General features: G+C 43.1%; 1 pseudogene; it reads right to left on the bottom strand.

The window, feature by feature from the left end:
- Positions 1-9,432: 9,432 nt before the first annotated feature.
- Positions 9,433-9,534, bottom strand: LOC123390848 (annotated as a pseudogene).
- Between the last annotated feature and the right edge of the window lie 16,736 nt (positions 9,535-26,270).

The following is a 26,270-nucleotide window of genomic DNA, read 5'->3' as shown; positions in this document are numbered from 1 at the left end:
AAATTATTATAAACATGTCAAAATAAAATTGCAAGTCTATTACCCATTAACCATTTAAAATCAAAACAGCAGGTCCAGTGGGTTTGTGAACTTTTTCATTTCATATAACTTAAATCGGCATTTATCCATCAGACTGCCCAGTATGGCTCAATAATCGATGCCCTCAATCCATGGGCAGGCAGGTGAGACTTGAGGTGGCCAGAGTCCATGGTCAGACTGCATCCTGTCCAGAGCAGCCTCATAGAGAATTCCACATCCCATCAGTTAGCAATCCCTGTATTCCTTTGAAATATTGTCTTATGACATGGTAAAGGTTGGGAAGCACTTCCATAAGTAACAAATAAACACACACAAGTTATTATAAACCCTTCAAAGACAATACAAATGTTTTAATTCTATGGGTGTGCTTTGCCTGTTTCATCCACTGTAGGCTTATTTCCAGACTTCCCAGGGTGGAAAGACACTTCCCCAAATAAGGAGAGCAGATGTGCCATCTCTAGCCAGCTGAGGTCACTGGCTTAAGATGTGGGATACTGATGGATTTGGCTGCATGTGTAGAATAAATCTACCAGAGCCTCAGGTTGAGAAGATGAGCCCTATTTTATAGTCAGGCCCTGCTTCCCCTCCGAGTTCTCAGAAAACTGTAACCTTATTCACAATTACACTGCCTGATTTGAGGGGTTTTTACTTGTCCTGCCTAAACTGAAACTCACCCCTTTCAATAACATAGCAGCTTTCTACCCTCCTTGTATCTTCGCTTCTCCTCTCTTCCTTGCCATCTTTATTCCAGTCTCTTATTTATAGATGATGTTAGCATGGTCGTAGTCTCACAGTGAGGTCCTTGACCACGTGATTATCATCTGTGAACCCCTTTAGGGACACAACTCTGTCTTTTTTGCTCAACACCTTATCTCTATGGGACAGGACACCCAGAGAGTAAACTTACCAAGCAAGTGGAGAAACAATGAATAATTGTCCAGAGAAGGCTACCACATGTCACTGGTCCTCAAATCTGGGAGAATCTTCCCTACCATATTCAAAATTTATCATATAGGTAATACATAGGTATTACACCAAGGGATATGTTCCCTGGATGAAAACTTGGTCATAACAAATACTTAACTGCTCTCTGAGAAATGAGGAAAGCACCCAAACATAATAATTCAAGGTATATAGACATGAAGTCAAAGATAGAATGCACTTCAGGCTAGCAATATTTGTTTGATTTTTCAATGAGAGACTGCTAGTCAGTATGATATTCACCAAGGGAGACCCTGACATTAGCCGTTCCAGCATTGTCCAGAGAAAAGGTGCCCCAGGACACCTAGTATGGACTTTGAGGAAATAATACCGACTTCAAACATCACTGCAGAGAAAAAGGCGTATAGCTTATGAGCCACAAGAACTAAGAACCACAGGATATACTTCCCTACTTTCCCGTCCCTCCCACCCCTCTCCAGCCCCTCCTCATTTGCCGCCTGTCATCATCATTCTTTAGGTGTTAGGTTCAGGAGCATCGCCTCCAAGCTTTCCCAACCATGCTCCATGCCTATCAATCCCTCATTCTGGGATCGATGCCTCTGCCTGGGGTCCCCAGAGTGTCATACACCTCCCATGCCTCATTATACATGTTCCACATCATTTCAGAGTTACTTAGGCACCTGTGTGTATCCTTTAGTAAGTTGTCAATTACATGCTGGCAAGAGTGAGGTACTATTTGTTTCATGATTCCTAGTACCTCTCATAGAGCCCCCCTCAGAGCTGCTGTTTAAGAAATGGTTGTTGTATAAGTTCATTGTTGTGATCCTTTGTTTATTAGGTGACCACTTTCTGATGATCGTTGGCCTTCATGTGAAGAGAATGGGCCCAGGGAGAAGGCTGCGGGTTGAAAGTGTGATCCCCTAGGAATTTCGCATTTTCCCAGGAAAGTAGGACATTGGTATTCTGACCTATATACATCAGTCTCTGGGCACTTAGTTAATGTGAGTCCATTTCTTAGAGAGAGGTGTGTTTGGCCAGGTTCTACCCAGTGGCATCAAGAGCCTGCCCCATGCAAACACCTTCTCCATCTGCATCTTGTTCTGACCCCACACTCTGCGTTAGAAACGTTCTTACAGGGAGGAAAAGCGATTCAAGACTCAACCTGAAGCCAGTTCTACCTTGAAAGAAATAAGCAAGCAAATGATAAAAAGCAGCCTGCACAAAAACTGTATTCATCAGAGGTGCTGCGATGTTAGATTTTTATTCATTTTAGTTAGCTGTATAGCTATTTAGCTCTTGAATGTTATGATCTAAATTTATTCTACATTGAATCTGCAAAGTATTTAATCTATAATGGAAAAACAGCTTTTTGTACTAGTTTCATCCCAGGAACTTATTTTCCCCTAAGGTGAAATATTATACAGGGCTCACTTTTTTTCCTCCTTTTCCCCAAAACTTGGGGTTTCATGACAGTGACACTTGAAGCAGAGGAGAGGAAGAGCGGAGGGGCTCTGGCTGCAGTCCAGGGAGGCCATGCCTCAGTGTGGGGCGGCAGAGTTTCCCCTCGGGGCCAAGCTTGTCTCTGCATTATTCTGTGCTCTGCTCAGCTTCTGTGATGGACAACAAGAAAGGAATAAATGTGCCGGGTCATTGAAGGCCATTTGCAACACTTCATCCTGTTTTTATTGCGAGAGTGAACCTTGGTTATAGTTGCTTTCATTTGTAATTATAAGTTGGATATTACCATTATTGCAAGCTGTCAGTAGTTCTGACCTTTTGCTATAAAAATCCTTGCCAGGCATTTATCCCATTTAATCCTTCCAGTGACCCTCTAAGTCCCACAACCATGCTGTCACTTTCTAAGGCTGGGAGAAGTTAAATGACTCGTTCATAGTCACAGGAAAGGGATTGCCAATGCTGAGACTTCTACCCATTTCTGTCTGGTGGAGAAGACTCCCTTTTAACCCCCGTGATAGTTTCCACAAAAGCAGGTTAAACAAGACTTAGGAAACACCAGCAGTTCTGATGCAGGTGGCTGCTACCACCAGCCTGTCCCAGACCGTAGTCTGCTGTGCTTTCTGTAGCTCTTTGGGGCCACAACCTGCAGACTTGCCAGGGCTCATCCATCACGGTGGCAGTTCCTTCAGGACAGTGCGGGCTGAAGGGAAGAACTATGTTTCAAGAATGCTTGCCAGGTACATCGGAAACATGAACCAAAGGAGAAACACGGTCTTTGGTTTAAGCACTTTAAAGGGATGTAGAGATATGTGTGAGAAAGTGTGTCATGTTCAGTGTAAAATAGAGTAGTGAATCCTCAGATAAGGCCAATCATGTGTTCATGTAGCTAAAACAGCATTTGGTAAAGAGAAATTTGGTCACATCACATCAGTATGTGCGATTTTGGCATGTAGTCAAGAAATCTTTACTGAGTATTTAGTTTACTCTGTGGAAGGCTCTGTGCCACATGCTGGAGATTCTTTCCCCCTCTATTTAAGCTTCTCTCATGGTTCTCAGATCATAATGTAATTAAGGACAACAAGTGTTGACCAAAAGATGACATGGGATCTAAATCTGCTTTCCCTGGAGCCAGGTACGAACCTTCCTCTTCACAGTAGGGGTCCTGTGGGAGCACTGATACTATGAACCAGCGACGCTCTTCTTCACGAATGTGTACGTACAGAGGAGCCCCTTCCATGGCAGATAAGGGGTGTTGCTAAATAATTACCAGGACACAATTCTGCCCTCTGAATAAGGATTTGGGAAAAGGAAAAATAATGGTTATTGAAATAGCACTCGGCTTTTTATTGAGCATTATCCCAGGATGCTTTTCATCTTTTCCTATGTCTCGAAGAAAGCACCTTGGATCCAAGGAGAGAGCATACGCTGAATAAGCATTTTTGGGGGGGTCTTCTAAAACTGAACTTTATAGATAAGTTCAGTGTTTCTTTCTCTCAGGTCTGAGTGTCTAAGATATACAAATCCTCTCTCCACACCAGCAGACTTTGTGGCCCATCCCTTCCTTCCCAACTTTCTAAAGGATTTATCCACCATAAAATATGTGACATAATGATATGCCTGGATGGCTTAGTCTGTTAAGCATCTGCCTTTAGCTCAGATCATGATCCTAGGGTCCTGGGATCGAGTCCCACATCCAGCTCCCTACTCAGTGGGGAGCCTGCTTCTCCCTCTCCCTCTGTCCCCCTGCTTGTGCACTTTCTCACTTACTTGCTCTCTTTATTTTTTTCAAGGATTTTATTTATTTATTTGACAGAGATCACAAGTAGGCAGAGAGGCAGGCAGAGAGAGAGGAAGGGAAGCAGGCTCCCTGCCGAGCAGAGAGCCTGATGTGGGGCTCGATTCCAGGACCCTGAGATCATGACCTGAGCCAAAGGCAGAGGCTTTAACCCACTGAGCCACCCAGGCGCCCCTGCTCTCTCTATCTAAAATAATAATTAACATCTTAAAAAAAATAAAATTTCTTCTCCCATTCTGCAGGTTGCCCTCTATTTTTATTTTTTTAACTTTTTGAAAAAGATTTTATTTATTTGACAGAGAGATCACAATTAGGCAGAGAGAGAGGGGGAAGCAGGCTCCCCCATGAGCAGAGAGCCTGATGCGGGGCTCGATCCTAGGACCCTAAGATCATGACCTGAGCCGAAGGCAGAGGCTTAACCCACTGAGCCACCCAGGTGCCCCTGTGGGTTGCCTTTTAGTTTTGTGAAATAAGTCAATGAGAGAAAGACGATTATCATATTGTCTCACTTCTATATGGAATATAAGAAGCAGCGCAAAGGATCATAGGGGAAGGGAGGGAAAACTGAATGGAAAGAAATCAGAAAGGGAGCCAAACTATGAGAGACTCTTGACTCTGGGGAAAAAAACTGAGGCTTGTGAGGAGGGAGTTGGGTGGGAGATGGGGTGACTGGGTGATGGGCATTATTAAGGAGGGCATGTGTAGTGATGAGCACTGGGTATTGTATCCAGCTGGTGAGTTGTTGAACAAACACTACCCCAAAAACTAGTGATGTACTTACTATATGTTGGCTGATGGAATTTGAATAAAAAAAATTTAAAAAAGAAAGATGTCAGTTGGGAAAAAATATAATAAGAAATAAAATATATGACATAATAGTTAACATAATAGTTGCTGAGGACTTACTATATGCCAAACTCTGTACTGAGCAGTATTACAAAAGCCATGTCAGACCAGTTTTCTTCTTATGCCCATTGGATAGATGAGGGAAGCCGAGGGTTAGCGGGTTTAGGTAATTTGCTGAAGTAAACTGCAGAGCTGGGGTCAGATGCACATTTCAATAGCCCTGACCTTCAGCAAATCAGTACATTCACCATTCGGCCAGTGTTAAGGAGAGCCTGCTGTGAGCCAGGTGCTCTGGACCCTGAGGATATGGAGGAGGAACACAAAGTTCCCGCCTGTAGAGACTTCTTTTGGGACCGGGGGAGCAATGAACAATTAAATAAACATGAACTATAGTATCAGGGAATGAGACTTGAGTGGGCCATGTGATCTAGACCCCTAACTACTATGGATAAGTGCTTGTTACCAATGTGCCGAGGAAGAAAACTAGAAAGACCGGTATACCCACAAGGGTGGTTATCTTTGGTCCTCAGATTTTTATTTTCTCCTTTACGTTTTTTTTAAATTGTTCAAATACTTTGCAGTGGCAGAATATTTCTGATCTAATCAGATGAAACCCGTAAATATTATTAAAAACAGAATTTAATCTTAGAAAATCCTGATAATCGGCCGGTGGTTTAGGCTCCGTCCTCTTCCCTCTTGCATTTCAGTTCTTTATATTATCAAAGAAGCCTGCTTTGGTTTTTATTTTCAATCTGGGCCAATGTCTGAAACATTTATTACTCCCCCAGGAACAGGGCCGGCTCCCTGTGCCCCAGGCTTTTCTGAGTTTGTGCATATCAGGCCCATCCTCAGCTGCCTCGTTCCTGTTATGCTCTGTCTCATCGGCTCTGGGATAGCCGGGGAGCAGAAACGGGGAGGGAATGGGCCTGAGCAGGTGGCCAGAACCAGACAGAAGCAGGGCCAATCCCCCGCCCTCCAGCACCTGGCTGCAGTCCTCACCGCCCCCTCCTGACCTACTTACCCAGGGCCTGAAGCATGATGGCCTCAGGCCTGGAGGACAGCAGAAATTATTAACAAAGCCAAATACTGTGCAGATGGGGAGCAGAAGACACACTCCAGCCACACTAGAATTCTCACCGTTCCGGAACACAGCACTCCCCGTCACGGCTTTGGGCCTTAGGCCTGTGCTGCCCTCTCAGACTGAAATGTCCCCTGATGCCAACTCTTTCATCCCCTGAGGAGCTGAGTTCCACTTTTCCTTAGAGGCTAAGATTTGTGTGAGCTCCTCCCTGACCCTCTGCTCCCCAGGTAGGACCAATTTCTCCACCTGCAGGAATTTGTTTCCATCATTAAGACATTCTGGGGAGGCATCTGCCTTCCCAACCAGCTGGGGAGGCCCTCGAGGGCAGAGTTCATCCTCATTCATCACAGCGTCCCCATGCCCCACACAACTGACTGTCAAGTCCAAGGACCTAGGCCTTGAAGTTGGACAGAACCCACACAGCCTTTGGCTACTTACCTCCACAGCTTAGAAATACAGAATCCCAGGTCCCACCCCAGGCCAGAATCTGCAGCTAGCAAGATTCTTCAAGTGATTCCAATGCACACTAAAGTCTGAGAAACATCATTAGTCTCATTCCTTAATTTCTTCAGCTGTGAAATGGACAGAGGGCTGATTTAAGGGGCTATTGGGAGGCGTGAATAAGGAAACATAAGGTGTCTCCTGCAGGATGAAGCCATTGTTATTCACTTTTTTTTCTTATAAAATTATCATTTATTTATTTTAATTTATTTTCAGTGTTCCAGAATTCATTGTTTATGCACCACACCCAGTGGTCCATGCAATACATGCCCTCCATAATACCCACCACCAGGCTCACCCAACCTCCCACTCCTGTCCCCTCCAAAACCCCCAGTTTCTTTCTTAAAGTCCACAGCCTCCCATGGTTTGTTTCCCCCTCCAGTTTCCCCCAACTCCCTTCTCCTCTCCATCTCCCCATGTCCTCCCTGTCATTTTTTATGCTTCACAAGCAAGTAAAACCATATGATAACTGACTCTCTCTGCTTAACTTATTTCACTCAGCATAATCTCTTCCAGCCCCATCCAGTTGATAGAAAAGTTGGGTATTCATCCTTTCTGATGGAGGCATAATGCTCCAAAGTATATATGGACCATATCTTCTTTATCCTTTCATCTGTTGAAGGACATCTTGGTTCTTTCCAGTTTGGTGACCCTGGAAATTGCTGCTATGAACATTGAGGTACAGATGGCCCATCTTTTCACTACATCTGTATCTTTAGGGTAAATACCCAGCAGTGTAATTGCAGGGTCATAGGGTAGCTCTATATTTAATTTCTTAAGGAATTTCCACACTGTTTTCCAAAGTGGCTGCACCAACTTGCATTCCCACCCACAGTGTAAGAGGTTTCCCCTTTCTCCACATCCTCTCTAACATGTGTTGTTTACTGTTTTATTAATTTGGCCATTCTAACTGGTGTAAGGTGGTATCTCAATGTGGTGTTGATTTGAATGTCCCTGATGGCTAATGATGATGAACATTTTTTTATGTGTCTGTTAGCCATTTGTATGTCTTCCTTGGAGAAGTGTCTGTTCATGTCTTCTACCCATTTTTTATATGATTATCTGTTTTGTGTGGGTTGAGTTTGAGGAGTTCTTTATAGATCTTGGATATCAGCCCTTTGTACTGTCATTTGTGAATATCTTCTCCCATTCCGTGGGTTGCCTCTTTGTTTTGTTGACAGTTTCCTTTGCTGTGCAGAAGCTTTTGATTTTGATGAAGTCCCAAAAGTTCACTTTCACTTTTGTTTCCTTTGCCTTTGGAGACATATCTTGAAAGAAGTGGCTGTGGTCGATGTCAAAAGAGGTTACTGCCTATGTTCTTCTCTAGGATTCTGATGGATTCCTGCCTCACGCTGAGGTCTTTTGTCCATTTTGAGTTTATCTTTGTGTATGGTGTAAGAGAATGGTCAAGTTTCATTCTTCTACACATTGCTGTCCAATTTTCCCAGCACCATTTATTGAAGAGACTGTCTTTTTTCCCCACTGTATGTTTTTCCTGCTTTGTCAAAGATTATTTGACCATAAAGTTGAGGGTCCATATCTGGGCTCTCTAGTCTGTTCCACTGGTCTATGTGTCTTTTTTTGTGCCAGTACCATGCAAGCTTTGTAGTAAAGCTTGAAATCAGGCAATATGATGCCCCCAGTTTTGTGTTTCTTTTTCAACATTTCCTTAGCAATTGGGGTCTCTTCTAGTTCTATACAAATTTTAGGATTATTTGCTCCAGATCTTTGAAAAATGCCAGTGGAATTTTGATTGGGATGGCATTGAAAGTATAGATTACTCTAGGCAGTATAGACATTTTAACAATGTTTATTCTTCTGATCAATGAGCATGCAATGGTCTTCCATAGTTTTATGTCTTCTTCAGTTTCTTTCATGAGTGTTCTGTAATTCCTTAAGTACAGATCCTTTACCTCTTTGGTTAGGTTGATTCCCTAACCAAAGGGAATTATCATTTATGGAATTGATTCTCTAATTTCCCTTTCTATATTTTCATTGTTAGTGTATAAGAAAGCAACTGATTTCTGTACATTGATTTAGTATCCTGCCACATTCCTGAATTGCTGTATGAGTTCTAGTAGTTTCGGGGTGGGATCTTTTGGATTTTCCATATAAAGTATCATGTCATCTTTGAAGAGAGAGTTTAACTTCTTCATTGCCAGTTTGTGTACCTTTTATTTCTCTTTGTTGTCTGATTGCTGTTGCTAGGACTTCTAATACTATGTTGAACAAGAATGGTGAGAATGGGAATTCTTTTTTTTTTTAAGATTTTTATTTATTTATTTGACAGACTGAGATCACAAGTAGGCAGAGAGGCAGGCAGAGAGAGAGGGCGAAGCAGGCTCCCTGCTGAGCAGAGAGCCCAATGTGGGGCTCGATCCCAGGACCCTGGGAGATGACCTGAGCTGAAGGCAGAGGCTTAACCCATTGAACCACCCAGATGCCCCGAGAGTGGGAATTCTTGTGTTCCTGATCTCAAAGGGAAGGCTGTCAGCTTTTCCCCATTGAGGATGATATTTGCTATGGGTTTTTCATAGACAGATTTTATGAAGCTGAGGAATGTTCCCTCTATCCCTATCCTTTGAATAGGAACGGATGCTATACCTTGTCAAATGCTTTTTCTGCATCATTTTAAAGGACCATGTGGTTCTTTTCTCTCTTCTCTTACTGATTTGTTCTATCACATTGATTGATTTGCTAGTGTTGAACCACCCTTGCATCCCATGGATAAATCCTACCTGGTCATGGTGGATCATCTTTTTAATGTACTGTTGGATCCTATTAGCTAGGATCTTGTTGAGAATCTTAGTATTCATTAAACTGCTAAGAATAGATACTACACTTGATCTTAGCCAAAAGGCCGAGAAGCAATAAAACCTAGCATTCATATTCATCAGGGATATTGGTCTGAAATTCTCCATTTTGGTGGGGTCTTTGCCTGGTTTGGGGATCAGGGTAATGCTGGCTTCATAAAAAGAGTCTGGAAGTTTTCCTTCTGGAACTCACCCACAAGAAAAAGTTTGGAAGGAATTCAAACACCTGGAAGCTAAAGACCAACTTGCTTAAGAATGCTTGGATCAACCAGGAAATCAAAGAATAGCTTAAACAATTCATGGAAACCAATGAGAATGAAGACACTTCAGTCCAAAACCTATGGGATACAGCAAGGGCAGTCCTAGGGGGGAAATACATAGCCATCCAAGCTTCCCTCAAAAAAGCTGAAAAATCCAGAATATACTAGCTCTCTTTATACCCTAAAGAACTGAAGAATGAACAACAAATTAAGCCAACCCCACACACAAGAAGGGAAATAATCAAGATTAGAGCAGAGATCAATGAGATAGAAACTAGAGATACAGTAGAATGCCTCAACAAAACTAGAAGCTGTTTTTTTGAAAGAATAAGATTGATAAACCATTGACCAAACTAATCCAAAAGAAGAGAGAGGACCCAAATTAATAAAATTATGAATGAAAAGGGAGAGATTATAACTAACACCAAGGAAATAGAAACAATCATCAGAAATTATTATCAACAGTTACATGCCAATAAGTTAAGCAACCTAGATAAAATCGATGCCTTTCTGGAAAACTATAAGCTTCCAAAACTGAATCAGGAAGAAATTGATAATCTGAATAGACCAATATCTAGTAACGAGTGGAAGCAGTGATCAAAAACCTCCCAAAAAACAAGAGCCCAGGACCTGATGGATTCCCTGGGGGAATTCTACCAAACTTTCAAAGAAGAAATAATACCTGTTCTCCTGAAGCTGTTTCAAAAAATCGAAGCAGAAGGAAAACTTCCAGACTCTTTATGTTATTCGCTTCTGCTCTTAGAGATGACAGACATCTACAGTGGCCCAAGGTAAGGGGTCTGGATTCTACCCCAGTGAGTTCTGGAGGGAGCTGGAGTGGGCTTAGCAGGAGAGGGCGAACAAGGAAGGCAGTGTGTTACCATGGCCTGGGTTTGAGTAGGGCCTCCCATCTCTGCTCTGCTGCTGCTGTTGCTGCTGCTTCTTCGTCTTCAAAGATTTTATTTATTTATTTATTTGACAGACAGAGATCACAAGTAGGCAGAGAGGCAGGCAAGGAGAGAGGGGGAAACAGGGTCCCTGCTGAAAAGAGAGCTCCATGTGGCAGGCTTGATCCCAAGACCCTGGGATCATGACCTTAGCCAAAGGCAGAGGCTTTAGCCCACTGAGCCACCCAGGTGCCCCTCTGCTCTGCTTCTTAAGGGACCTTCATCCCTGCCAAGAGCCAGAGTGTGTTGATCCATAATATTGGGCTCTTCTGAGTCAGGCTCCCCGGAAGCCCACCCAGATCTCTCTTACTTTGTCAAGTCCCTTATCCAGACTGGGTGAAATTGTCTTTAGGATCTCAGAGAGATCTGAGAGCAGCCAGCACCTCATCCATTAGCAGGCTGCAGAACGGGAAGCTGTGGCTGTTTGGATTGGGTATTTTAAAAAATTAATTAGACCTTCATATGGATTCATAATTCCATCCAACATGGGGACGGCACCACATCATTTCACAATTTTTGCATCTACCATTCTATTTTATATGGATTTATTTAATATTGAGAATATTGATGAAACCCATACAGAGATCAGTTTTGGGGGAAAATTATTAGTGTTTCAAAAGATATCTGGGGCAATGCTGTTCTCACATAGTATATTGTCCCCTTGGAATTCCCTGACTTGGTTGCTGCTGGAGAGAGAGCCCCCATGTCTGCTGGGCCCACAGGCAGCCTTTCTCTGGGGCCTCGACAGCACTGAGGCATTTCTCTGCTTATCTCTGCTCTCATCAGATCCTGCCGACCCATCGAGGCAGATAACAGAGGGGAATGATTGATTCAGTGACAATAGCTTCAATTTTTAACCTTTAGACCTTCCCTCAGGGACAAATTAGATCAAGGTTTACTCTCAACCTGTTCTCCGTGACATGGTGGAAAAGCCTTGCCCAGAGAGCTAACAGAAGCTGTTTGAGAGATGTAAATACATCCTGGTAAGAGGCAGTGTGTCCTTCAGTGACATGGCCTGAGGTGGGCTCTGACCAGGAATGAGAATTTGAGACTCTGGGCAGCTGGCAGGTACTTTTTGGTAGGGCTAGAACCAGTTGCCAAATGGGGCCAACGTGGTTTCTAATTACAACAGCATAGACTTGGGACATACTTAATTCACACTGAAGTGGCCAGTGAGGTGGCAAACCAGGGAGCAGAAAGTCAGCAGGTGTAAGCCCACGGGCATCTAAGAACCTCCCAGGACCTTATAATCTAACAGGAGACCTTAGACTCCCAGCTACAAAGAGTTCAGGTAAATGTAGTTGTTGCAGGACGGAGTCAGCACGTGTTCAGTCTGCAGTCTCAGATCAGAGCTCAGAGTAGTAGAGAGTGACTGGAACCAGAAGGTGAATTGCTGAGCTCATTTCTCCCCAGCATCGACAGGCAATGGACACATGATAAACTGCACATGTTTAAAATGTGCAGTTTGATATGTTTTATCATCTGTGTGTACCTGTGCAATCAACACTACAAACAAGATAATGATCATGTCCATCACCGCCAGAAGTTTCCTTGTGCCCCTCTGTAAATTCTCCCTTCCATCCCTCCCTGCTAGCTCTGTCCCCAGGCAACCACTGGTCAGCTTTCTGACACTGTTGTGTATTAGTTTACATTTCCTACAACATTACCTATTGGAATCAAACAGTATAAGCTCTTGTCAGACTTCTTTCATTTAGCCTAATTATTTTGAGATTCATTCATGTTGCATGAACCAGCAGCTCATTTCTTTTTTTTTCCTTTTTTAAAAACGTTTTATTAACATATAATGTATTATTTGCCCCAGGGGTTTCAGGTTTGGAAATTGTCAGGCTTACACACTTCACAGCACTCCCCATAGCACATACCCTCCCCAACATCCATACCCAACCACCCCTAGCCCCCCATACTCCAGCAACCCTCAGTTTGTTTTGTGAGATTAAGAGTCTCTTATGGTTTGTCTCCCCTCCGATCCCATCTTGTTTCATATTTTCCCTCCCTACCCCCTAAGCCACCCACTCTGCCTCTCAAATTCCTCGTATCAGAGAGATCATATGATAATTGTCTTTCTCCGACTGACTTATTTCACTTAGCATAATAACTTCTAGTTCCATCCACGTCATTGCAAATGGCAAGATTTCATTTCTTTTGATGGCTGCATAGTATATTCCATTGTGTGTGTGTGTGTGTGTGTGTGTGTGTGTACTGCCTCTTTAGCCATTCGTCTGTTGATGGACATCTAGGTTCTTTCCATAGTTTGGCTATTGTGGACATTGCTGCTAGAAACATTCAGGTGCTTGTGCCCCTTCAGATCACTACATTTGTAATTTTGGGGTAAATACCCAGTAGTGCGATTGTTGGGTCATAGGGTAGCTCTATTTTCAACTTAATGAGGAGCCTCCATGCTGTTTTCCAGAGTGGCTGTACCAGCTTGCATTCCCATCAACAGTATAGGAGGGTTCCCCTTTCTCTGCATCCTCTCCAACATCTGTCATTTCCTGACTGGTTAATTTCAGCCATTCTGACTGGTGTGAGGTCATATCTCATTGTGGTTTTGATTTGTATTTCCCTGATGCTGAGTGATGTTGAGCACTTTTTCATGTGTCTGTTGGCCCTCTGGATGTCTTCTTTGCAGCTCATTCTTTTTTATTGATGAGTAATATTCCATTGTATACTGTAGTCTGTTTATTCATTCACCTGATGATGGACATTTGAGTTGGTTTGTGGTTTTGGCAATTAAAAATAAAGCTGCTCTAAACATTTATATATATGTCTTTATATAGACATATCTTTCATTTATCTTGGTAAATACATAGGAGTAAGGAATGCATCATTCACTGCATCTATTTAAACTTTGTAAGGAACTGCCAGACTTTTTTCCAAAGTGATTCTATGCATACAATGCATGGAACATACTTATACTAAAAAAAAAAATGTTTATCTGATGTTTAAATTTTACTTGATGCCCTTTATTTTATCTGACAACACTATCGCCAGGAAGAGCCCAAGATCAGATCATTCTCTCCCACCTCGGTGGTTGGCAAACTTTCTCTGTAAAGGCCCAGAGTTGCAATTACTCAACTCTTCCATTATATTGTGATGACAACTATAGAGAATATATAAATGAATGAGCATGGCTGTGTTCTAATAAAATTTTATTTACAAAAACAGGAGGCAAGCTGGAACTAGCCCACAGGTCATAGAATTGCTGACTCCTGTCTTACATCAGATTTTCAAGGTACAATTCCAAGATCCACAGTGTATGACTTGGGAAGTTGGTAGAAAAGCAAATTCTCAGGCTCTACCCCAGAATTGCTGAACCAAAAGCTCTAGGGAAGGGGCTCAGCCACTTCGTCCCCAGGGAATTCTGATGTGCACTATAGTTCGAAAGATTCTGATTCAAGATTCCCATTCTCCAACACCTATGACCAGGAGAATCACCTGGGGCTCAGACACAGACCCCGGAGCCCAGCAGACCTTCTGACCAAAAATGCAGTGTGCAAGTTGGGAGTGAGCATGGGAAAGCTGAATGTGTATGTTTTAGACGGTTTTACAGTTTCAAACATTTCTAATGAATGAGTGGTCACTGATTATTAGGTGCAGGACCTGCTTATGTTTGAAGATTTCAAAACGTGGACATAAAAAGTGTTAATCTCCCCACATTAGTGGACCTTTCACATCCTGAGTTATCCTATAATAAAGATATGCACGAAGGTGGAATTAGTTCAGATTAGGAAGATAAAAACAATAATGTCCTTTATTCAGACTTTTTTTTTTTTTTTTTGCCCAGAAACTAAAAATGCATTTAATAAATCCCATTAACTACACTCCCATGATGCCATCCCCCTAGGCAGTGTTGGTTAGACTAATGCTCACTCCTCCTTCTTTCTCACTGGGTAGGAAAACTAACATAACTTACACAGGCTAATATACTGCAGTTCTTTTCCTGCACAGGCTATTATTCTGCCTAAAGAGAAGTAATTAAGTGAGCCAGCCTTGTTTCCTTTTGGCTAATTCCTCCTCCCTAACCTCCCAAATACCTTCCCCTGGCAAACTACAAATATGTCAAAATGTTATTAAGCATAGGAAAGGAAAACATGAAAATTCATTCAATGTCTCTTTTCTCACAAAACAGCCTCAATTAATGTCTTAGACGCTGCTATCTCGAACTTACAGTTATTGACTTGTTTTATATCATTCAGAACAAGTGATCAAAATGCTTTGGCCAGAGGCCTTTGGTCTTCCTCAGAAAGAGTATTATTAATTAGTTGGCAAGGTGAGAAGTCCTTTCATAGTAGGAGATGGCTAATTAGGGTTTCAGGAAGAAGTTCTTGGGTCTGCAGCAAAAGAAGGAAAAAGCAAGTAAGGTTCTTGGACTGTGGGGAAAATAGCACCTTCCCTCGTTTGCTTCTTAAATTTTACTTTGGACACTCCATAAATTTGAACAAGCAACTTAAAAAAACAAATAGTCATTTGTCTCTCTCTCTTTCTCAAATAAATAAATAAATAAATAAATCTTTACCAAAAAAAGGGGATATGGGGGCACCTAGGTGGCATAGTTGATTAAGCATCTGACTCTTGATTTTGGCTCAGATCATGATCTCAGGGCTGTGAGATGGAGCCCCGAGCTGGGCTCTGCCCTCAGTGTGTAGTTTGCTTGAGATTCTCTCTCTCCCTCTGCCCATCCCCCTGCTGTCTCTCTTTCCACCCCCCCCCCCAAATAAATAAATAGATAAATCTTAAAACAAAAACAAAAACAAAAAACAGTCATTTGGGCCCACGTTAATTAAGCAGCTGTGAATAGGAGCTCTCTGTCTGGGAAGAACAAGGCCAAAAAATTGGAAAATCAGCTTGGCAATATCTTAGCAAGAGTAAAGTGCTTCATGAATTTGAGATCAAAAAGAGAAAAGGATGAGGAATTCCTCCAAACAGCTGCAAATCTGTTCTCCAAGTATCTTTTTGAAAATATCTTGTAAGGATTTTTTTTTCTCTTGAATATTCAGTGAGTATGAAAGGACGGGAAATTTGAAATATGTGTGTATGAAGAAAATTAATAAATAGCAATAGATATAAATATTTAGAAAACTGAATAGATAAATATGAGAAGGAAAATAAATGTAGCCATCCATGGAGAGATGGTGCTCACTTTTGCAGTGCCCGTGGTATCTGTAAATCTCTCCCAGCAGAGTATTTCTGAGAACTCTTTCCTCTGGTGGAGATGTTCCCAGTCTATAATAGTTACCAGTTGATGGGCCGGATTTAGTGCAGCTGTCTGTGAACGGCTGATCTACTGAAGAGGAAACCTGGCAGGTGGCGAAGTCCCCATACATTGGATGCAGTAAATATTTGTGAATAAATAATCAAAATGTTGACCACAGTTTCATTCCTGGAGTCTACCGTATGTCATGTATACTTGCCACAGAGAGTTTTACGTACTTTAAATGACTCCTTTCACTCAAGACCCCTTTGAGGGAGATAAGATTTTCTTTGGTTAACAGAAAAGCAAATTTAAGAATAGAAAAATAAGTCATTTGCCTTAAGGTGACACCACTGACTAGTAAAATAGGAGAGATCTGAACTCAGGTTCATTTAGGTTTTTGTTGTTGTTTTTAAGATTTTATTTATTTATTTGAGAGTGAGTGCGAGAGAGAGCATGAGCAGGATGTAGGCAGAGAGAGAGGAAGAAGAAGGCTCCCTGCCAAACAGGCATCCCGATGTGGGGCTCATTCCCAGGACCCTAGGATCATGACCTGATCTGAAGGCGGATGCTTAACGACTGAGCCACCCAGGCTCCCCACGGTTGATTCAGTTTTAAATTCTTGTCCACCACACCTAGTTTCCTCTGTTCCATTTCTGTACACCTGGGCAGATAACAACTGAGTAGCTGTTAATAAGAATACACAATAAAACTAATAATTTTAATTAAAACCTTATTAGCTTTTGTTTGTCCTAGTTCATTTTCTTTGTAACTCAACAGAATCCAATCATTGTGTACAACCTCTAAAATGTGAAATAGGCATGCAAATTTAACAAAACCAAAAGAATCAACAGTAAGGCCATGTGTATTTGAGTGCCAGTATTTCTTTTTATGTTATTATTTTACTGGGGAAATGCAAAATTTCTTCTACCCCATTGTCTTGGAGTCTAGACACTGAATAGTGAGTGGTCAAGACCATGGATTCTCGGGCGCCTGGGTGGCTCAGTTTAAAGCCTCTGCCTTCAGCTCAGGTCATGATCTCAGAGTCCTGGGATCGAGCCCCACATCGGGCTTTCTGCTTCCCCCTCTCTCTCTATCTGCCTCTCTGCCTACTTGTGATTTCTGTCTGTCCTGGGATCGAGCCCCACATCGGGCTTTCTGCTTCCCCCTCTCTCTCTATCTGCCTCTCTGCCTACTTGTGATTTCTGTCTGTCAAATAAATAAATAAAATCTTAAAAAAAAAAAAAAAGACCATGGATTCTCAGATGAGACAAATCCAGGCTCAGCCACTTGCAAAGTACATAATTTGGGGGATATTCTCAATCTCCCCTTTTGTCAAGTGGGAATAGTAATGGTGTCTATTTTATGGGGTTGTTGGAGGAATAATAACCTGAAAACCATTGGCCTATTCCTGGCACATAATAGGCGTTTATCAAATTTTATTTTCCCTTTCTACTCTTCTTCTGATCTTGTTTGTTAAACATGGCAGGAAAATACATTCTGTTTGCAGATAAAGTGGAAGCACTGTCCCGCTAGTCATACATATGCATGTGTGTATAAATAAAAATTTTTCTTAGAATTGTGGCATTTTAAAAAAAATGTTATCTAAATCCTTTCTGTGATTTCTCTTTGTGAGCAGATATCTCTCTCCAAAATTTCCTTTTCTTTTCTTTCAGTCAGCGAGACAAATAGACTAAGCAGACACAGGAAAACAACAACAACAACAACAACAACAAAACAAAACAAAATAACAAAACAAAAACACCAGGGAAAATGGTGCCCATCAGTCACAAATAGAAGGAAGGAACTTGCCCATCTGAGAACCCCTAAAATCTCTTTGAAGAGTCTTTCAGAAGAGGGGAAAAAAAGCAACATTTAAAAAATTTTTTTTTATTTTTTAAAATTATTTTTATTAACATATAATGAATTATTTGCCCCAGGGGTACAGGTCTGTGAATCATTAGAAAAGTACCTTTTTAACCAAGAATTCAAGAGCACCTCCTGTATCCCTATCAGCATCTCAGCCACCTGCAGAAACAGCCCATACCCCACGGGCATCGTGAAGAGGACAGAGGGAGCAGAAAGGACCCAGTGAGCCAAGTGGGAAGGTTCTCATGCTTTGGGATGCTCTCTGCCAGCCCTCTGGCTCCACTGCCCGCTGGAACCTGGCAGATCACAGAAACATGGAGGAGCTCAGCTTCTCTTAGGAGCAGCTTCAAGGTCCAATCAGGTATGTTGAAAGACCTGGCCTGTGTTCAGGGCTTCTCCAGGGCTTTCCCCATTATTGTGACATCACTCTCCTCTGTGGAGAGTGTCCCCAGGTGTCATAGGTGTCCCTGCCCCCTCCTTTTTTTTTTTTAATAGTAGAAAGCCAAAAAGAGAATTTGAAATTGTGGTAATATGATTTTTTTTTTTTTGGAGTTAGGGTGAGATGACAGCAATGAATAGCCTTCTCCTTGAGTCATTAATCTTCCTCTCTTCACCTATGACAGCTACTGTGTATTGGGCATTGACAGATGGGACTTTTTCTACATGGTCAGATTAGACCTTGATAGCAACCCTACAAGTTAGCTATTATTTTCATGTCCATCCTGCAGATGAATAAACAGAGCCTGAGAGGGGTTAGGTTACTTTTCCTCAGGACATAGACTCAGCAATCCATGGTGCAGCCTGGGTTTCCTCCCAGGCCTTGGCTTGCTTGCTTGTTTTCAAAGGATAGACACTAAGTCTGGAAGGGGGAAGCATCTGTGGCTACTCAGGGGTCCTCTGTGCATGTGACTCATGGTGTGTTCATAAAGTCTTCCTGGCTTGACACTTCAGAGAAGAGTCTTCATGCAGGCTGATTTAGGCACTTGGATGGCAGAGAAGATGGTGCCGTGCCACCCTCATTTCTGAGTATAACGTGCGTTGTGTGGCCCCATGTGACAACTGTCATAAACCCTCACGTGGGTGCCACGTGGGGTGCACTCAGAAGCTTTGATCCCATTGTGAAATGCCTACTGGCATGTGCAGGTCCACTTAATCATAAAGGTCAAACATTTGGATGAAAGTGAAAATGGGGTGGTGGGGCTTCTTCCCTGAGACTGTAAGAGAGGGAGTAAAAGCAAATCCAAAGGGAAGAGGGGCCTCTACCAGGGAGGGGTTACTTTTGAGGAAATCTCTCTCATTTCTGGTCATTGTGGAACCACCTCAACATGAAATTTTTCATCCAGGGGAAAAACAGAAATGAAAGTTAGGGAAAGGGCAGCATCTCCAAGAATAGGGAGTGTTGAGACAGGCAAAGCGACCAGAGGAAAGGGTTTTGCCATCATCCTCATATGAGGCTCAGGACCCCTCAAGAGGCTGCAGGTACCTGTTGAGCAGGTTGGTCAAGCCTCCCCCAAATTATGTGTCCCTGGCAAAGGTAGCCTCTGGCAACAGGGAGCATGGACCAGGAGAGGCGCCTGGCAGATATCCCTTAATGTTCAACGAAAAACCAAAACAAGTGCATGTTTTTCTTTGATATCTGAGAACCATTTGACACTGTTCAGAGAGTCTCCACAGGTGATTCTGGGATCCAGTTACACACCCAGTGTAATGGTGCCAGACAGAACAGGTCTGATTCCCTGCCTCTTTCCTAAATTCTGCACCTCCCACACCTTCCACGCTCCATCAGTAAGTTAGGAGACCCTCAGTGTGATAGCACTGTTTTGTAGCTCGCCATCCCCACTGCCTAGCATGGGGGCTCCCTGCATGTTGGTTGTTGAACTGAATTGAATCGATCAAGCCCATTGGGCCTTTCTTGTTATGGGACTCCCCTTCTAGCCCAGTTTTCCAGAACTAATAAATCATTAACATCAAGAAGCCCTCCTCATTACGCTTGTTCACTACTGATTTCTCAGGTTTATATGGTAGGGATACGGGGATCTGCTCCTTGCGCCCTGCCTGTACAGCCTTGAGCCTTGAGCCTGTACAGCCATGACCATTCCCTACCCAGGACATGATGCCTCTTCTGAAGTTCCCTTGATGAAGTCCCTCTGCGCTTGGATTCTATCATCTGTAGGTGTCTGTGGTCCCCTGCTGATGTCACATACTAGGGCAGAGAGGTCTGGCTGAGGGAGGAGGGGCAGTTAACATTAACCAAACATGGGATTCTACCCTAGCTTGTGACATGGTTCCTCAGTGGGCTCTCTGAAAACCTGGAGCTACAAGATATTTTGCGACAACAGTTGTTCAGATGAGCACATGTCCCTGGAGAGTAGAGGTGCTGACATGGTGGCAGACCCCAGACCCCTCCAGTTACTGACCGTCCTCCCCACGTGTCCACCTGTGTGTGTGGCTTCTTTGGAAGAGGCTGGCAGGGCTCTGGTGAAGAGGGAATGGGAAGGTATCCTTATTAGTGGGGCCACACGGAAGCTTTGCCTGCTACCCATGCCCTCCTGAGTTTGGGAACCTAAAATGGAGAAGCTCAGTATGCACTCCTTCCTCGCTCAGCTTTTGCCATGGCCATTTACCGCTTTGGAGCTATGTGACCATGGAGACCTCAGCTCCCCCAAAGGCACTAGAAGAGGGTGGAAGATGACAAACAGCACAAAAGGACACTGAATTTGGAAGTCATAAATAGATGTTTGTTTGAAAACATCGCGTTAAGCTGTTTACTGCCATAGCACATAGGTGCTGAGGATGTTGGTCATCAAAGGCTGCAGGCGCACGTGCGGAACATGCTTGTGACATCGTCATCCTCTGATGCATTCATCAGATGCGTCATCCTCAGTGTGCACCTGCCACGTCCGAGCTCGGGAGCTGACAGGTAAGTATGGATTCAGAGTCACTGATGTGTGTGTCGAGTAAGTGGAAAGAGCAGAGTCACTGCCAAGAGTCTCTGGTGTGGGAAGTGAGACTAGATTTGTGGCTCAAAGGATAGAAGCTCAGAGCATGTCAAGAAGTGCAGGATGGGACAGGCAGGGGTACAGGCGCTGGGCATCAGGAGGACAGGCTGAAATGAGGTATGGGCTGTGCACTGCCTCTCCAGTGGGCCCTGGTCTCAGACCCCTGGGTACTGTCTCGGTTCCTTCTCTAGAATCCCAGAGATTGATCTTAAAGGGGCCAGATTTTGGTGTCATCCCTCCGCCCTGGGAACAGAGGATGAGTTTACAGGACTTGAGATCTCAGTCTCCATGTTGGCTCCTGCCCAGCCACCTATAGGGTCTGGAAGTGAGCATTCACTTGCTCTTGATGGGCCTTCTTTCCTTTCTTTAAAAGGAGGGGAATTATTGACTCTGCCCCAGAGTACAATTGTGAGCAACATGTAAGGTGACCCATGGAAGGTATTCTGTGCTGTGCTTGACAGTGGCTTAATAAGTTGTTATTCTAACTATTTCTCTTAACTTGCTAATAGGGCAATGGATGCTTTAAGAAGTTAAATAGTTTATCAGGGTTACAAAAATTAGAGGCTGCATTAGTACTAGAAACCTCAACTCCTGACAGCCAGCCAAATGTTTCACCTTTGGGGAGAAATGGAATTTTTGGTAAGGAAGAGGAGTTGTATAATGTCTCCGAGGCAGGCTTTGGCTACCCCTCAGGAACGCCAAGACATTCCTTGGACAAGAGCTCTGAATCTCTCCGGCCCTAGGTGCAGCATTTGTGTGAAAAACAGGTCTTGAGTGTTACTACTTGACAGAAGGTTGCTTTATAGCATAATTGGGGACAGAGCCCACAGAAGTGTCAAACCTAAATGAGCTGATTGGGTGTCCCCCTGGGGAGAGCCAAGTAAACACCTCTGCCTGAGACAGCAGAGCATTCCTGAAGAAGGACTCTGAATGCTGCCACTCAGCCCCACCAGACAGAGCTTACCTGTACACCAGAGCCCTTGAGATTTGCACAGCAAAGCAGGAAGCCCTGCTCCATGCTGTCCTGGGCATCCACAGTGACCTCCATCCCCTCCTGTCTTTTCTTTTTTGCTCATACTGAGGAAGAAGCCCAGTCAGTTCAACAGCGTTTACACATTCTGAGTGCTACACTTAACTGCTACATTCCGGGCACATTCTGGGTGCTACACTTAACTGCTACATCCCTGCACCCACAGCTGAAGGCAGGAGCCATAGCCTCCTCAGGGTCACCAGCCTAGATCATGAGGGGTTATTATTTTTTTTTATTTAAATTCTATTAATTAGACACAGAGCACTTAACCTCTATAACCTTCTGCTCACGACACAAAGGAGACTTTTAGAAATGGCTTTTTCTTGCCATTCCTATCAAAATTTAAGGAAATGTAGTTATTTCTATATAAATTAGACAATAGTCCTCCAACCTAGTTTATATCGTGCTGACCAGAGACTGATGCCAGTTTATGTCCAAAGACCTCATCCATTTTTACTAGGAGCAGCTACATTGATAATTGACTGTCAGTATTAATGATAAGAATACCCACATACGAGAGAGTTTTCATCTCATGGCCCTTGAAAATCACAAAATTAAGCAACACTGCCCAGGGCAGTACTTCTTGTAGTGGAGCTCCTGCTTAGGACCACTGACTGAGCGAGTGTTCAGACAGGCTTCAGGGATCAAAGGGGAGCTGTCTGGTATGGGAACAATCGAGGTCACTTGCTTCCACACACATACCATTTCACTATCGACCAGATTCTCCCATAACAGGGAGCAAGCAGGGGCTGAAGGAGGGCACAGACTTTAACTTGATCAACATTGTTAGTTGTTGGCAGTTCTGCTTGATGATTTTAATAGGAAAACAAAACCACTGAGGCTTAGAAATTTGTTATGTAAAGAGTAACACTTGTACACTTCGTGACTTCTCAGCAGAAGTTACACAATCCCGTTCAGAGTAATGGCAGACATTCTCATTTTTCATAAGGTAAGTATTAGATTATTAGATTGAAATTACTATTGAAGGGGCACCTGGGTGGCTCAGTGGGTTAAAGCCTCTGCCTTTGGCTCAGGTCATGATCCCAGGGTCTTGGGATCGAGCCCTGCATCTGGCTCTCGGCTCGGCAGGGAGCCTGCTTCCTCCTCTCTCTCAACATATATAGAAAGGAAGGAAAGGAAGGAATTTTAATCCCTTTGGAATTAATTTTTAGTATCATTTTTACTAAGAAAGTTAACTTTTTAATTTTAGGATCTTCCCAAATATTACAACAACTGCCCATTTTTCTTTTGGTTTCATACATGATTTTTACAAAATAACAAGTATGGCTCTGATATAATCCAGTAGAAATGGCTTAATCTCCAAGATCTGTGTAAGGCAGAATGGCACTCCTACCCTCAATTTATAGAAACCAAGAAATCTTCAAGTCCCCCATTCTTCATTATGCAAAATATAGGGCTATTCTTGAGAACCACTGTGGCATTATCCTCAAAGTCCATGCCATAGGACTGTGTCATAGGAGCTGAAATGTATTCTAATCAGATCTAGGTGTGGTGATAAATCCCTCCCCTTGCAAGTGTAGCAAGAGTCTGCTCAGTTACGCTGACTAGGGCAGGTCCACCGTGTGTGTTCATCTACTGATGACTTACCACCTACCACATTCTAGGCCAGAAAGGAAAGCATCCTCGAGGAAGGCTTTAGCTAGTTTAAAGGTGACTAACACACCTAGATCTAGGGCAGAAGTTAGAGGACACAGTAAGCATCAGTGAAGACAGCTTTAAAAAAAAAATAAAAATCCTGGGGCAGCTGGGTGGCTCAGTGGGTTAAAACCTCTGCCTTCGGCTTGGGTCGTGATCTCAGGGTCTTGGGATTGAGCCCCACACTGGGCTCTCTGCTCGTCAGGGAGCCTGCTTCCCCATCTCTCTCTTCCTGCCTCTCTGCCTACTTGTGATCTGTCTGTCAAATAAATAAATAAAATTTAAAAAAAATACTATTTAACACCAATTATGTATCAGTTCAAAGGAAAGTCAGATCTCCCTCATTTTATAAACTATGGGGAGCAGTGTGTTTTAAAGATACAAAAGTGTGATCACCACTCTGCAGTAAACATAGCTTTGTTTTTTCCTTATTTGAGAATATATGCAAGTTGTATAGAATTTAGAAAAAAAATGGAGCAAGGGGCAACTGGGTGGCTCAGTGGGTTAAAGCCTCTGCCTTTGGTTCAGGTCACAATCCCAGGGTCCTGGGATCGAGCCCCACATAGGGCTCTCTGCTCAGCGGGGTGCCTGCTTCCCCCCCCCCCGTCTACTTGTGATCTCTGTCAAATAAATAAATAAAATCTTTTTTAAAAATGAAAAAAAATTCTATTAATTAGTGTATACGATATTATTAGTTACAGAGGTAGAGTTTAGTGACTCATCAGTCTCATATAATACATCACATGCCCTCCATAGTACCCATCACCTGTCACCCCATCCCCCTACTCCTCTCCTCTCCAGCAACCCTCCTTTGTTTCCTATGGATCACAAGGGCTTATGAACTAATTTATTAATAATAACTACTTAATAAGTATGTAAAGTGTCCCAGGCAACAAGCTAAAGTACTTGACTTAAAAATGTTATTTCAATTAATCATCCCAGCAATCTAGTGAAGTAGGACCTATTACTGTGTATGACGCTCAAAGATGTCAAGGACTTAAAGGCCACAGAGTTAGGAGGTGGTAGAATGAGTGCCAGTTCAGGCTCTAGAGTCCACATGATTTACCAGGTCAGAAAGGCGAGGTAAGCCAGGTAACCATGTGAGAGTCAGGAGTGGTCTTTATCTGTCCCTTGGTCAGAATCTGGGCTTAGGTATCAGTGCTTCCTGTCTTTGTTGAATGGAGTCATGACCCACCACAGAAGACAGAGGAATCTAGGAATGACAGCTTTTGTCCTGAAAAGTCCCTTCAGGCTTCCAATCTCTTTCAAGCTCTAGCTGAGCCACCTCCCGTGCATGGCTCTACCCAAACCAGGGGTTTGGGAATTAGACAAACCTCTATCCTGCAGCTTCTTGGCCCAGTGACCTTGAATAGGTTCCTTAGCTTCTCTGAGCCTTGGTTTGGTTGTCTGTGGAGAGATGATGCTACCTGATCCATGAAGTGCAGCATGGAAGATAAAATGAGTAAACGTGGTGTGAAACTGGGTCTGCCACATAGTGCTGGCTTCATGAGAACCTACTAGATCATCCCCTCTTAATTCAAAGGACCTGGCTGAGGCAGAACTTACTGTAATCTTTCACTTTTGCCCCTCTCCTGGGATTGGACAAAAACCTGATACATTCATTTAATATAATAATGCAGGCTCTGGTACCAGAATGCCCGAGTTCAGATCCTGTCTCCCTCACTTACAGCCAATGTGATCTTGGATGAGTTACTTGAATTCTCTGAGCCTTGATCTCCTTCCTTATTTGTACAAAGGGAATAATAATGCTACCTACACTCTAGGGTTATTCTGAAAACTAAATGAGATAATTCATGACAAACATGTAAAAGACACTCAATGATGTTAAGCATAAAAAGAAAAAAAAAGTATAAATTAATGTTTACGTGGCATCTTCTGTGTGTCGAGCTAGCCCTAGCTGCTGGGGATACTGTGGTAAATGAAACCGATCTGGTCCCAGACCACATGGAGACTGCAGAGTACAGTGAAGAGGACCCACAAGCCAAGCAACCAAGAAATAAATCTAACATCACAAACTGTAATACAGTCTGGGGACTAAATGAACGTGATTTAGTGGTAGTAACACGTGAGACCTACTTTGAGAAGGTCAAGGAAGGTTGTGAAGTGTAGAGAATTCTGCATACTCTAGTTCCCCTCTTGGAAATTCATCATGTTCATTAACATATTAAAGACTGAGAAATCTTCAGTAAAGAAGGAAAGAAGTCCATTCAATTTTGTTTATCCTAGGTTTTGCCAGATCATTTTGACTGCATACCATTTTTCTCTGCAGAAGAACTTTTAATCATCTTTTTAAAATTAGTGTTCTACCAAACACATTTCAGAGACCTGAACTAAGCTAATACTTCTGCGTAATTAGCTCTTTTTGGCAGCCCGAGGCGGGAATCTTTCATGGGGTTATTCTTTAGACTATAATGACAATACCGCTGGTGAAAAATGTCTTACCAGGTGTCACATTCATCCCGTTTCTCTTCAGCGCTATTGATTTCTTCTCTCTCTTTGGACTTCTTTTTGGTACATTTGTTCACGTCTCTTTGTTAGCAAACTAGTCTTCACTCTGTTCTTTTTGCAGAGGGGTGAAAAAGATGCTTTTCAAGGGGCCGTGAACTCACGTGAGTTATGTAGCAAGCATCACAGCGTGGAGCCCTGACATCATTTTCCTAGAGCCAGCCTGAGGCATCTGGACCTGTGTGGGGAGAGCAGACGTCCTGTTTAGAATTCAGAAATGACAGTGAGGCCAGGCCAGCTGGCAAAGAGGACTGGGCATTCCCTGATCGGCACCAGCAGGTAAGAAGAGTGAGAAA

The sequence above is a fragment of the Mustela putorius genome, unplaced genomic scaffold (assembly GCF_011764305.1).
Source record: "Mustela putorius furo isolate JIRA1106 unplaced genomic scaffold, ASM1176430v1.1 tig00000145_pilon_pilon_pilon, whole genome shotgun sequence".
NCBI classification, from domain to species: Eukaryota; Metazoa; Chordata; class Mammalia; order Carnivora; family Mustelidae; genus Mustela; species Mustela putorius.
The sequence above is the reverse complement of the archived record's forward strand: the minus strand, read 5'-3'. Positions and strand labels throughout refer to the sequence as shown.